General features: G+C 48.0%; 1 pseudogene; it reads left to right on the forward strand.

The window, feature by feature from the left end:
* The window catches only part of LOC139825978 (dynein axonemal heavy chain 9-like), a 117,652-nt pseudogene that overhangs the window by 88,072 nt on the left and 15,349 nt on the right, over positions 1-14,231 (forward strand).

Here is a 14,231-nt window from a genome sequence, read left to right on the forward strand (position 1 = left end):
AGAGAGCAGGAGGAGAGTTCCAAAGTCGTATCCAGTCCTTCCACCAGGATTTTGTATGAGGGAGGGACTGAGGGGATGGTGGATGGTTCACTATAGAGAACAGGTGCCTGTGCTTATATCTATGCGCAGGCTGGTGAGCACAGAAGTTACAAATCAACATTGTAAAATATCGTTGAAATGATTTTCAAGTATTTTAGCTGCTGGCAAAAGGATTCTCATCAGAAATGTTGTAAAAATCACAACCTCAGTAACTTCACGCCATTCTGCTCGGGAGATGCGATGGCCAATGAACCCTTGCCTTCCTTCCCCATCAGAGGCAGGGCCTGATGACCTGTAGTTGTGTACAGGTTGTTTTTGTCATGTTTTTGTCACGTCACACAAGCCTGATCCTCCATCCATTGGGTATTTTCAACTTTCCTCTGTGTTCTTCAGCCCCACTCGTACAATTTTCTAGCTCCTACCTGCCTGTTCATTGAGAAAACCTGTGCTCCCATCTAGGAATATAGCTTGAAACCAGCATTAATAAACTTGTTTTCAAAGCATGTCTTTACTTCTGTCTGTGGAGGTGGAAGATAATTTGATGTTCCCTTCACTCTCTATTCATTTTCAAAGAGTTTATGAAATATGGAGTCATCTTTTTTTCTTCGATATGGAAGAGCAGGATGGTGACAGATTACCCTGTCTGGCATTGGCCCCTCGTGCTGTTATAATTGATCTAATTCAAATTTCCAGTGATGGAAGTAACAAATGATTCTTTTTGAGGGAGCGTGTGTATTTGCTGAATTTCTAAGAAAGTTTCTGGAACACAGGCCAGTAAATTCCTTCAGTGTCTCCCGCATGCCTTGTATCCTGCTTGGAGGGGCAGGAAGGAAATGATGGAGTTTGAGCGGGATGATGGCGTTTTTCCCATCTCATGAACAACTTGGATTTCAAGAAGTTGGTGTCCTTCATCAGGAGGACACTGTGTCCTTCATCAGGACACTGTCCCCTTTGAGGTGAAACAGCTTTTCCATATGAGCAGTTTCTCTGTCAGCATCACTGCACTGAGTGGGACACTGAAGGGCGAGTCCCTGCTCAGACTCTGGAAAGGAATAAAACTGAAAACATCCCTGTTTGCACAAGGTGTCCTTCTCCTTTCTTCACAAGCAGAAAGAAATGTGTTGCAGCACCTCAGGAAAAAAAAAGAAAATTCAGGTATAGTTGTGAAATCAGAGAAATCTACAGCATGGGGACACCAAGGTCCAACATTTTCAGTGGCTGCTGTCCCTCCCAGTCCCTGTGGTGCTTTAATGTCCCCGTATAGTGACTTATTGTGCCCACAGTAAGCCTTTCTGAACTCCCAGGGCAGCCTCCACAACCAGGGACTGCACTGATGTCTTTAGCCACATCCATTGACCTCCAGGTGTTCCAGCTACAAGCATTTCCCTGTGTGTAGCGGTGCTGGCCAGGGCTTCTTTCTCTTTTTTTTTGTGTTACACAGACCTGGCCGTAACGTCAAGTCTTACTGGGTAAAGTCTTACAATGATGACAGCGATAGACTCCCCCATATAACCTGGCAGACTCAGCCATGAAGATGGAGAGTGGCCAAAGTGCAGTTTCACGCTAATTAATTGCCATTGCTTTATTCTTGGTTAATGGGAAGATTCTGAAATATCCTGCTTGTAGATGTGGTACCTACCTGAGTTTTGCAGAATGGAGGTGCACCCCCTAAGTCCTCTTGCTTTTCAACGTCCAGGCAGACCTGGCAAACCTGTACCTGAAAGCCGGTGTGAAGAACATAGGCATCGTGTTCCTGATGACCGACGCTCAAGTGGCAGATGAGCAGTTCTTGGTGCTGGTGAGTGACTTCTTAGCATCAGGTACCTCTGTCATTGCTTGATTTCCCCTTTCCCCCTTCTCAGTGTGGTTGTGCTCATGGTAGCATCTGTGGTTTTAGAATATACAGAAGGGCAATATATGAAGTGAGCTAGAAGATATGTGGGTTAAGTTCTGGACTAAAAGCCATGATAAGGTCTCCTTTGTGAGGATGTACTCCATCATCTGATAGTTTTTCTTTCTCTGATGTTGTGTACCTAGTTTTTCCATACTTCATGGTATACTCTCTACAGTTAAGAGACGTGTCTGTTGTGACATTGCAGCTGAGGACAGAGCCCAAGGAATGTATCAACAGATGAAGAGTTTGACCTGTGGATCTCATGCATCCACACTCTAGTTACCTAATAAGGTTTTTCCTGGCTGGAATATTTGACTGCAAGTTGGTGGATGGTACAAAGCCACCAAATGACCGTGTCTGTGTGCGTCACCTAGCTGCTTGTCCCATTGCAGTCCTTTTCCTCTTTGTTTTTCCATTAAAGTTTTTGAGTTGTTGCTTGCCCAAACAATTGCAGAATAGCCAGCCTACACACAGATGCTCTGTTTCGCTGCAGAACATGGCATGAGTATGTGTGGTGGAGCACTCCCCATGCAGGGCGCACTGCAGCTACAGCGCACATGGGAGCGTGCGGCTGTGTCACCGTGACCGCAGGGGGTAACCCAGCCTGGGCATATTCCCCAGAGTCCCTGGAAAATCACTGCTACCAACTGCATGATGCTTTTTTCCTTATTTATGAGTCAGGAGTGGGAAGACTCCAGCTGGTTCGGGTGACCTCTGTGCATGGTGAGGACTGGAGAGTTGAAAGCACAGGGAAGCGATAGTTTGTGCGAAACTCCAGAGTTGACATATGTGGCTGTAAATTGGCCAGATGGTTTGAGCAGCAAACAATCTCTGCCTGTGATAAATTTGTAATCAGGAGTAAAGACAGGGGTTGTTGTGGAGGCTGGTGAGTAGCTCCTGTCACCTGTGTAGATGGCACAAATATCTCATGACATGAAGTGAAGCTCTGCAGTGTCCTGCAGCAAGGGGCAGGCCAAGCAGCCTGGTTTGGGATGTCCAGGTCATTTTGCGGTGGTTCAGAAAGGTGTCACATTTTCCTGTAGCTGCTATGTGGGGAAGAGGGGACAGATCAGAAGTCCTCACTCAGGGTCTGGGGAGGCAGCTCAGAATTGTGGCTGGACTGAGGACTGAGGAAGGGACCATGGGAGGGACCATGACAAGTGTAACAAGGGCAAGTGCCAGATTTTGCACCTGGGACACAGCAACCCTGGCTGTACAGACAGACTGGGGGACGAGATGCTGGAGAGCAGCTCCATGGAGAGCTCTGGGGGTTCTGGTCAGTGGCAAGTTGAACATGAACCAACAGTGTCCCTGGAGCCAAGAGGGCCCCGTGTCCTGGTGCATCCAGCACAGCACGGCCAGCCGAGCAGGGAGGGGATTGTCCCGCTCTGCTCTGTGCTGGGGCGGCCTCACCTGCAGCATTCACTGTGTGCAGGGCTGGGGACACAGGAGAAAAGGAGATAAAGCTACTGGAGGGTGTCCAGAGGGACATGAAGCTGGTGAAGGTTTGGAGGGGAAGCCGTATGAGGAGCGGCTGAAGTCCCTGGGTTTGTTCAGCTGGAGCAGAGCAGACTGAGGGCAGAGCTCATGGGGCTGCAGGTTCCTCAGCAGGAGCAGGAGGGGCAGGGCTGAGCTCTTCTCTGTGACAGTGACAGAACCCAGGGAATGGCAGAAGATGTGCCAGGGAGGGCAGTGGGACATGAGGAAAAGGTTCTTCACCCAGAGGTGCTGGACACTGAACAGGCTCCCAGGGAGGGGTCACAGCCCCAACCTGACAGTGTTCAAGGAGAGACTGGGCAATGTCCTCAGACACACGGTGTGAACTGTGGGGTTGTCATTGCAGGGACAGGAGTTGGACTCCATGATCCTTGGGGGTCCTGTCCATGTCAGGACGTTCTATGGTTCTATGACCTCCCAAAACGTGACCTAGTGCCACCCAGCGGGTGCTGCCTGAGGGCTCTGGCTGCTTCCCGCTCTCTGCAGGCTTGTTTTTCTTACTTGTTTCACTTCTTTCCATCACCTAAGGAGCTAGAACAGAATATATATTTTAGACTCTCTTATAAACAAGCAGATATCTGATTAGTGTATTTTCCTAAGTAATTAGTGCTCATATTGACAGTATCTCACTCAATAATAATGATTTCAATCAAATCAGAAGCCAGAAGGGAAGTGAATAGGTGATAAATTAAGTAACCAGAAAAAAAAGAAAAATTGGCTGGTTATGTTTTTGGCAATCAGTTGCATAACTATTAACTTTAAAAAGTTTTTAAAAGATTTCTGACTTTTAAAATGTTTTGGTGATGTGGGAGTTATTTTACCAGCACTGGCAATGGCATTGAACAGCTGCAGGAACGGTACAGGTAACTAATTGATTTGCAAAACTGAAATTATTTCATTATTGTGTATAGCATATTAGGTATTTGCGATTTTTTTTTGTAATCTAATCAGCACTGTCGATCTGACAAAAATGGACTTTCTGTACTTTGGCTTTATTCTGTGTTTGTTTAGCTCATACTTTTATGAGAAATGTTGCTCTCACAAGGGCTTATTTTTTAGCAGAATGATGTTCTGTGCCACTTTGCTGCTGCTGGGGCCTATGGGCGCCTGGCACAACGATTTTTCTCAAGGAAGGGTTTTCCCCAAGGCCCTGAAGAGGGAGGCACCTGCTTCACTTTGCTCTGCGACTGCAACAAAATCCAGACCAGTAAACCCAAACCTGCCTTCTTCTCAGGTGAAATCCCTGATCTCTTCCCCGATGATGAAGTAGAAAACATAATCAACAGCGTGAGGAATGAAGTCAAAGGCCGAGGGCTGGTGGACTCCAGGGAGACTTGCTGGGAGTTTTTTATAGAGCGTGTTCGACGGCAGCTGAAGGTGAGACAGGCTGGGGGAGTTCAGGTCTGCGCCATCTGCCTTGGTGCAGGAGCATGGGGTGAAGATGCTTTGGGCTGCCTGGTAGGAAGGTCAGACCGCAGCCTGAAAGGCTTTTCTGCCTGTTCATGATGAGAACTGTGATGCACTCAGCAAGTAGCACTGAAGTGCAGGAAATGCTCTCTGTTGCCATCACTTCTTGGGTGTTAGAAAGCACTATGGAAGTTGAGAACGTTCTCTTTCAAGAGCTGAGCAGGACCAGCCGCTCCCTTTTCAAAGCCGGGCACAGGGGTGCATCAGGACGAGGTCTTGCTGCTTGAAAGAGCTGCTGAAGGGATCAGTGTTCATGTTGTTGGGGTTCCATTGCCAGAAGAAATGAAGTATTATGTTAAAAACAGAGTGCTGGAAACTGAGTGGCATGCAATGTGCCTACAGGATTTCTTCCAGCACAGCCCATAATCCAGCATAGAAAGGCCTTATGAATATGTCCAAAAGATCCCAGAACAGTTTCAGGACTATTTCCCATGTGTGCTCAGCTCACGGGGAAAGCCCAGTGAGGCGCACAGGAGAGTGAGACTGTTCCAGAAGGTGTTTACCCCTCTGCAGCGCTGTTCACTGCTGCCGGCACAGGGCCAGGAGCTGAGGAGGGCAGAGAGAGAAGCCTTGATCTTTGCTCAATGAAAGCATGTCCTCCTCCTTACTGCTCCGTTTGTGTTGGTGGGACACGGTCACTGAGATAGGGTGGCCCATTGCTTTTTTGATGTGGGAAGGTACATGTTTAGGATGGGGAACAACTGGAAAATTAATTTTTGAGGGAAAATTTGAGGACCATGCCACAGTGTAGGTGCCCAAGGAGAGGGAATGCAGTCCTGCTCTTTCCCTCTCTGGGTGTAGAGGGGATTTTCTGATGAGTCCTGATGCTGTTTTGTGACTTTTCAGCATCTTGGTTGTCTTCTGCCTCCCGTCCCCTCATGGATCTATTCCTGTTATTGTGGTGCACTGGAAGGGCAGTGTGAATATGATTTACTTGAGGCTGATCCCTTCTCTTTTTTCTACCCTTCTCCTTAACCGTGTGTTACAGCAGATGGATGGGGTCAGCTAGGAAGTATTATTTATGCTTATAAATATCTCCAGGGTGGGTGTCAGAGGATGGACAGTGGTGCCCAGCGCCAGGGTGAGGGGCAACAGGCACAGACTGAAACACAGGAGGCTCCATCTGAACATGAGCAGAAACTTGTTTGCTGGGAGGTGCCAGAGCCTGGCCCAGGCTGCCCAGAGCGGGTGTGGAGTCTCCTTCTCTGAGACATTGAAACCCGCCTGGACCCACCTGTGTGATCTGCTCTGTGACCCTGCGTGAGCAGGGCTTGGACTGGGGGATCTGCAGAGGCCCCTTCAGCCCAATCGTCTGGGATCCTGTGAAGAGGCTTTTGTACATGGACAGCTTCCTGAAACTTGCCTGGCCCTGACAGAAAAACGTAGAGGTGCCCAAGGCATATGCTTGAAGGTGCAGGAAGGATTTCTGTGTGTCTGTCCCCATGCGCAGTGGCCATGGCAGAGGAGCAGGAGCTCTAAGTTCAGCTACCTCTTCTGAAATGGAAACTAAAGTGGGTTTGTTACAGGCAGTTCTTTTGTGGCTTCTAAAAAACAGATCATGATGGAGGTGTTGACCCACTATAGCGACATCTGAGCTAACAGCAGCCTGTCCTATGACACTTGCTAAGGTACCAGCCAGGGCTAACAAGTGGGAGAGGGATGATGCACTGAGTGAGATACACTGCTTCCCAAGCTGGTCCTTGCTCACATGTTGCTACTTCATTGCATGGTGGCATCTTGTCCATGTCCTTCTTTGTGGCCAATTAACAAAGCTTATATGGATTTATGAGCCACAGCGGGCTCACAGGAAAAGGGCTGTGATGAACAGTAGTGGTAGGTTTTGGTTCTTGGGTCTTATCTTGCTGTTAAAGCTGGTTGTGAGGCAACAAAGAGGAAAGGTACTTTGCCTTGTCCTGACTTTCCGTCCTTCCAGAAGGAGTTTCCTGCTGGCAAAGGCAGAGCTTGTGCTGCCAAGAGGAGCTGTGGGCCAAGCGGCTGTGGGGCAGGAGGCTCCCAGCCTGCAGGAAAGGCAGGGGATGAGGGAAGGGATAAGGCTGGAGGAAGGAGAAATGGTGCAGGGCAGAGGGGATGCTGGGCAAGGGAGTAACAGCCCCTTGACCAGGCCCCAGAATAATGCAAAGAGAGACCCCCAGGGGCCCACATACACTGCACAGTTTGCTGCAACTCAGAAACTTTTAGCAGCTGGACTGAAATAAAAGCCTGAAAAGCAAAGGACCTGCTGCACAAAAATGCAATGAGTAGGGAAAATATATTCATAAATGCTTTTATTTCTGTTCTGCTTTGTTTTGAGGTTTCTCTATTCAAAAAATGTCTCACTCTGATAAAAGCAGATTTTGAGTTTGAGCCACCTCGACTCTTTTCAATGCTGCTTTCGGGGAAACAGCCCAGGTGGGCCTGTGGTCCTGCCAGGAGAATTTAGATCCATTCACTTTAATTCCTGGTTGCACCACTTGAATACAGATGCCAGTTCCCTGCTGGGCAAAGCTTTGTTTCACTGCTGAAGCAGGGAAGGGTGGTTTTATTAAAACCCAGCTTCAAGCTTGAAAGTGTGCCAGGCTTCTGCTTTTGACCATGGCAATGTTTAACACCACTGCTTGTCTTTATTGCAGAGAAAAAATGTGTTCACTGCCACATTACGTTTTTTTCCATGCCAGGCTTGCTGGCCTGAAGTGCAAGGGCTCAAGGACTGAGGTTGCTGTAACCTCAGCTGGTGCTGTGAGATCTTCCATTCATGGAATCCCAGCCTGGTGGGGGCTGAAGGGCCCTCTGCAGATCCCCAGTCCAAGCCCTGCTCACGCAGGGTCACAGAGCAGATCACACAGGTGGGTCCAGGCGGGTTTCAATGTCTCACAGAAGGAGACTCCACACCCGCTCTGGGCAGCCTGGGCCAGGCTCTGGCACCTCCCAGCAAACAAGTTTCTGCTCATGTTCAGATGGAGCCTCCTGTGTTTCAGTCTGTGCCCGTTGGAAGTGGATGGAAGAGCCTGAGCTGGGCTGTGCAGCTGGAACCCCATGCCTGCTCCTGGCTGTGTCTTCTCACGTTCTCCTTCCCTGGGCTCTGCAGGTTGTGCTGTGTTTTTCGCCCGTGGGCAGCAAGCTCCGTGTCCGCAGCAGGAGGTTCCCTGCCATCATCAGCTGCACGGCCATAGACTGGTTCCAGGAGTGGACGCAGGAGGCCCTCGAGTCTGTCAGCCTCCGCTTTCTGCAAGAAACAGAGACCGTGGAGGTGAGCACCTCACCCACTGGCATCTGGGGCTGCCATGGCCGTGCCTGGGTTTGGGTTCCTCTGCGGGGGGTGCTGGTGGCAGCCAGGTGTGACATGTCCCTCTGCTTGGTGCAAGCAGTGCCTCTCGCGATGGGGACAGCACTGCAGGGACAGCACTCACCCAGGACATCTGGGTGACCGTTCAGAGAGGAATTGCTGGTAACTCTCTACTGCTTTAGGATGAGAGAAAATGGCCTCAAGTTGTGCCAGGGAAGGTTCAGATTGGATATTAACTAAGGTTTCTTCCCCAAAGGGCTGTCGGGCATTGGAACAGGCTGCCCAGGGCAGTGATGGAGTCACCATCCTTGTGGAGGGGTTGGACAGAGATTAAGTTCTTAGGGCCATGATTTAGTACCAGAGTTAAGTTATCGTTACACTTGATGTTCTCAAGTGTCTCTTCCAACCAAAATGTTTCTATGATTCTAATTAACTTAAGCAAAGCAGGTTTTTCAGAGAGGGGCACAGCCCTCAGCTGAAGCATGGCCGTGGGCACCATGTTGTGTTTGTGCACTGATAGCACTGCCAGACACACCACTGCTTTGCAAGCAAGAGCGGCAGCTTACAAATCGGTGCAGGAAATAACCTAATGCTTATGGTTATTGCAGGGAACATGGGCTTTGCTCTCCACAGGCGTGTCTGAGCGCCTGTAATTCTCAAGGGCAAAATTATGTCAAGTTCTCATTGATGACAACCTGCTGCTGGACTAAAAGAGATTCAGTTATGTTTATTTAGCTTTTCTGGGCAGGATTTTTGTAGAATAAAGTCTACAATGTTTCTTTTTATGTGTGTGCTTTCCCTATTTGTAGAGGAGAAAAGCCCAAATTTATGCTTGAAAGGCTGTTATTTTATAGAGCTTAATGCTAGAAAAATTGCTTGGAATAAGATAAAATATGAGATAAAAAGATATAAAAAGAGGTATACAGTACATGAACAGACAAAGTTATTTTAGAGATAACAAATGAAAAGGGATCAACTTAGATGTTCCAGCCTGGATTTTGCTGCAGCAGAATAAAATGTTAATAAATTCCTTTGTATATGGCACAGATCTGCACTACATATAGTTGTTCAGTTTGAAATATTTTCTCCTTGTCTTCTCATCTTACTTTTAGGATTCAGTGAAAGATTCAATAAGCAAATTCATGGCCTATGTCCACACAAGTGTCAACGAGATTTCGCGATTGTATCTGAGCAATGAGCGACGATATAACTACACCACTCCAAAGTCCTTCCTTGAGCAAATCAAACTCTATCAGAATTTGCTACTGAAGAAGGGCAAGGATTTAAAAGCAAAAATGGAGCGGCTGGAGAATGGCCTGGAGAAGCTCAAGAGCACATCTGCACAGGTAAGCAAACCCTTGGGGTTAAAAGCTGATGGGTTTTCGTGTTTCTCTGTTAGAGGCATCTCCTCATCCTGGTTTGAAGGAGAACTTTACCGGCTGGAACTGTGCAGAGTGTAAAATTTGCACTAGATCCTGGCTCTAGTCTGGTGTGAACTGGTTCTTTGAGGAGCAGGAGTTGTGTCTGTGCTGGAAAGGAGAAGGGGAGGGATGTATATTCAGTCCCTGCTGCTGGGGTGGTGCCAGTCCCTGGTGACAGATCACAGGAACTGAAATGAGATAGGGATCCAACTGGCTATGGACATCTTTTAATTATTATCTTTCAGTTGTGACAAGATACCTTATAAAATAGAGGGAGATCAGTGATTTTTGGAGTAGCATCCAGGGGATCTACAATGACTTCAGCAAGAATCCTTTTAAAATATAGCTGATGGTCATTTTTCCTTGCATTATGCTGTCCATCTTTGAGGGAAACTACTGCGTGTCTGAAATGTAGACCAGCCATCCCCAAATCGCCCTGCTAAGGACCAGCACTGGCACTCTTGTGCAGTAAAGACTAGATGTTGTTCTGAGTATTTCACAAACCCCTCTGTAGTGACTCAAACTGCCTTTCAGAGCTTTGCTGTCTACACCAGTTGCTAGCTCCCGTTTTTCTCTCCATTTCATATTCTATTAACTGTTTCAAATGTTCTCTTACAAGCTTCTGCTGTGGCAAATGGACCTCTCCTGAAGCTGCTCTGAGGAAATGCAGGGGGTTGGTGGGAATGAAGGACTAGCGGGTTCACTCCCTTCTGCCTATGTGCTCTGGGTAATGCTGCTGACATAAACAACGTCTGTCGTGCTCAGAAGGGTATGTGCCTCGCTGGAGGGTGATGTATGGGCTTTATTAGTGCCTCTTGGCTCTGAGAGCCTGCGTCTCACTTGAGCACTTGCTTTCTTCATGGTGCAGGACAGGTCTTTGAGGACACAGAATGGGAGGGGGCATGTTTCATGTCCCCTTTGCAGGTTCTGTCATCTCCTGCGGAAGGATGGGGCTGCGGTTGAACAGCCAGTAGCAGAGAACACCAGTTAGAACCAGTGATGTCAACCAGAGCGACCTCACACCCACCCTACCTATGGGGGGAAATCATTTTGCTGACCTGTGCATTGCTGCTGGTTTTGGTGGTGTCCCAGTGATGGAAAATTTGTGTTAGGTCTATTTTTTATTGCAAGCAACTAATATGAAACCAACCTTTTGAGGGGAAACAAGTCCCTGTAGTGTCGGTCAAACATGGGAACCTTTTGTATTCTTCAGTTGTATCTGCATATAGGTGTTTTGTTGGCAAGGGTTCTCTGACCAGCCACAGAAGAGGTGCTGAGGAGTGGTGGAGGGCTGGGGAGGAGATGGGGAGCCACAGCACCTTGGGGTCTTGTCTATTTTACTGTTGCGAGAAGGATAAAAGGAAGCGATGTTCATATCTGTTTGGAGTAAGGCTGGGTGAGAAACGCCTGTTTGTGAGGTTCCTGAAGATGCAGAGCAGTGAGGAGAAATGTGTCAAATTTGAATCTGAGATTAGCACTGGGGGCCTAAAATTAAACACCTGAAATATCAGATGTGTGCAATAGTCAAAACTGCTGCCGAGTTGAAACAAGGGTGTGGATATTTAGCAGTAGTGAAAATCATACCAGAACGTTCAATCTTGTCTGAACTTTACACTCACCCATGGTTGGTCCTGGTGCTGAGGAGCTGACGAGTCTTATGTCTCAGGTGTGTCATCTCCAAGCTGTGTCGTGGTGCTTGAAAGTGATATGTTGTGGGTTGTTTTGTTTTTGTTTGTTTCTTTAAATTTCAAAGCAAAGGTGGAGGATTTCGATACCTGGGTGTGGCCTTACGTCTGAGGACTAGTGCTCCTGTCACCAGGATTCTCCAGTTTCCTGCTGCTTGGATGCCACGACAAGTTAATTATGAGTTTTATGCATTTCTATAGACCTTCCAGTGTGGCCTCAGCATGAGGGAGCTGTTGTGCAAATAGTTGCGGGGTACATTTTGACTTAACCATTCCAACTTCAAAATAACCTCTTCCCCCTCCTTTGACTTGTTTCCCCTCTCCACCCCTCGTCCCTGCTCTGGACAACTTGATACTGTTGACCAACTTTTCTTCTAAAGAAATGTTTTCCATTTCCTATGTTTCCTCACCATCTTTCCCTGAAGACAGCGACTGTCCTCAGTACCCTGAAAAGCAGGAGCCGGCTTCCAGTTATTAGGACATAGAAGACTTAGGAAGATGCATGGGATGAGTAATTTGTTTTTCCAAGTGATGTTCACCATGAAGAGGTCAGCGCTCTGTTCAGAGCTCATTGCTGAGTCATTTTTTGGATGACCTTGGTTAATATTGCATCACTGGATTCCAGATCCAAGTCTTGCTTGCTCTATCAATTAGTCGCTGACCTTTGTGATGTATTTTGTGTTCTTGAAACAAAGCAGGGAAAATGAGGTAAAATGAGTCTTCTGGGAACCTGCCCGGCAGGTTTTCTGTTCTTTAATAATTCTTCTTGCTCTGTCCTGGTTGAGTGTTCATGGGTAAGAAGACCAACAAGGCCAATATCCTGGTGGGGGTTTGTTACAGCCCACCCAACCAGGATGAAGAGGCAGGTGCAATATTCTGTGGGCAGCTGGGAGAAGTCTCCTGATCGCCAGCCCTTGTTCTTGTGGGGGACTTCAACCCACCAACGTCTGCTGGAAATACCACACACAGAGAGATTAATAGTGTTCTCTCCTCACTCTGGGGTGATGGTCTGCTGTCATTTTTCCTGCCACCTCGGTCTCTCTTTGTACAATTATTCTTGAAGTGTTACCCAAAAGTTTCCGAAGAAGCAGCAAATAGCTCTGTGTGCAAGCTGCCACCCTTTTTGGTGTGAGAGAGGGGAAATCTGAGTACCTGGTTACCGTGACGTTTGTAGAAAGAGGAGAATTTTTCATGCCTTTATTCCTGGCATTGCTGTGCCAGGGACGGCTCCGCAGGCCACCCATGGGAGCACATTAAATATTTCAGCTGTGCCTTCCCGAGGCGGCGGTGTGAGCCCGCCCCGCTCAGCGCTGTCTCATCAGGCGTTTTCATGTCTGGGCATCAGGCTGTGTGGGAAGGGAGGAGAAATGGATGTGACAGACTGGTTTTGCTGTGGAAACGAGCCTGACATTAAAGGAAACTTGTTTGATGTGTTGAGGGGGTGAAACTGGAGGAGTGCAGTTCATAAATCTGCATTCCTGGTGCTGCCCCCAGGATACCACTAAAGAGAGTGGATTTAGTTGTTTAGGCGTAGCTCCTGTTTCTCTCTTTCCACTGCACAAACACTATTAAATTGTCCCTGTTCAACTGTGTTTGAGCTGTAGCCTCACTGGGGAAGTGTGATTTGTTTCCTTACACAGGTGAGGGAGGCTGGAGGTCAGCAAACGTCCCCCAGATGTGGCGAGGTCTGTTAGCAGAGGGTCCTCAGCTCCCACTTGGATCATTTCCACTGGGAATTTAACGTGTTGCCCAAGCCAAACTGGGCAGTAACACACACCTTCACAGTAACACACACCTCTGGCCTTCCAAATGTTTCATTCGGGCAAAGCCCCAACTGAATTTCTTGATTTTAAAATCCTGACAGTGTTATAGCAAGTCATTTACCCTTCCGCTATTACATGTGCTTGGCTGAAAGAAGGTTTTGTCAGAACATTTTCTGTTCTCAGGGGCTGTGCTGAGGGCTGAATTTACATCAGCTGTTGAGTGCTGGTGGGTTTTAATCCCTCACTTGTTTTGTTGTGGCCACGTAAACCCCTAAAGCTCCCATTCATGTCTATATCCAGCACATCATTTTTGGGCAGAAGCTCACAAGCCATATCTGCTATCAGTGAAGCCTCCCACTTCAGTTTCCTGCAATCCCCAAAGATGTGGAGCTGAACAAGAAGCTGCTGCTGAGTTTGCTGAATGAAGGGATTACATGCTCCTGAAGGCTGGAGTCATCTGGATTTACAGTTGCGTCTTTGCCCAGGTGAAAACAGCATTGTAGTGCTGGGCAGCAGGAGGTGACAATGACTGAAGCGCACAAAGAGACTTCTAAGAAACCGCCCTCCACTTGAAGCTGATGCCGAATGTCAATAGCTTCAGTTTATATGATTGCAAATCTTGCTCTCTCTTCTGGTATAAAAATGGAATTATCAACAAAAGCAAGTGTCTGACTTCCCTTCTAGTAAGTACTTTTATGTAGGTGAAGATGTATTGAAGGAGCATTAAGTAATCCTTTATGCGCCTGACCTCAGGACAGGGAAAAACTCCATGGTCTGCACAGAGCCTGTGGAAATTAATCGATACGGTGCTTTTAGAAAGAGACTTTCTGTCTTGGAGTGAGAGCCAGTGTGAGCTGCCCCACCATGTGAGCGCTCCAGCCTGTTGCTGGAAGTGCTCCTACCTTACGCGTCTGAGTAGCTGCTTGGTGGAGCTGCTACCACTGCTGTGCCTCGAGGCTGCCAGCTGAATGGGGGATCCCTTCTCAAGCTCATTTGACATCACGAATTGGAACAGAAGTGTGATGGGAGCGGCTGAGGGACCTGGGGGGTTCAGCTGGAGAACAGGAGCTGAGGGGAGACCTTCTGATCTCTGAGCTGCCTGAAAGGAGCTTGGAGCCAGGGGGGGTCGGGCTCTGCTCCCCAGGAACAAGCGCCAGGAGCAGAGGAAACGGCCTCAAGTTG

The sequence above is a fragment of the Patagioenas fasciata genome, chromosome 32, assembly GCF_037038585.1.
Source record: "Patagioenas fasciata isolate bPatFas1 chromosome 32, bPatFas1.hap1, whole genome shotgun sequence".
Lineage (NCBI taxonomy): Eukaryota > Metazoa > Chordata > Aves > Columbiformes > Columbidae > Patagioenas > Patagioenas fasciata.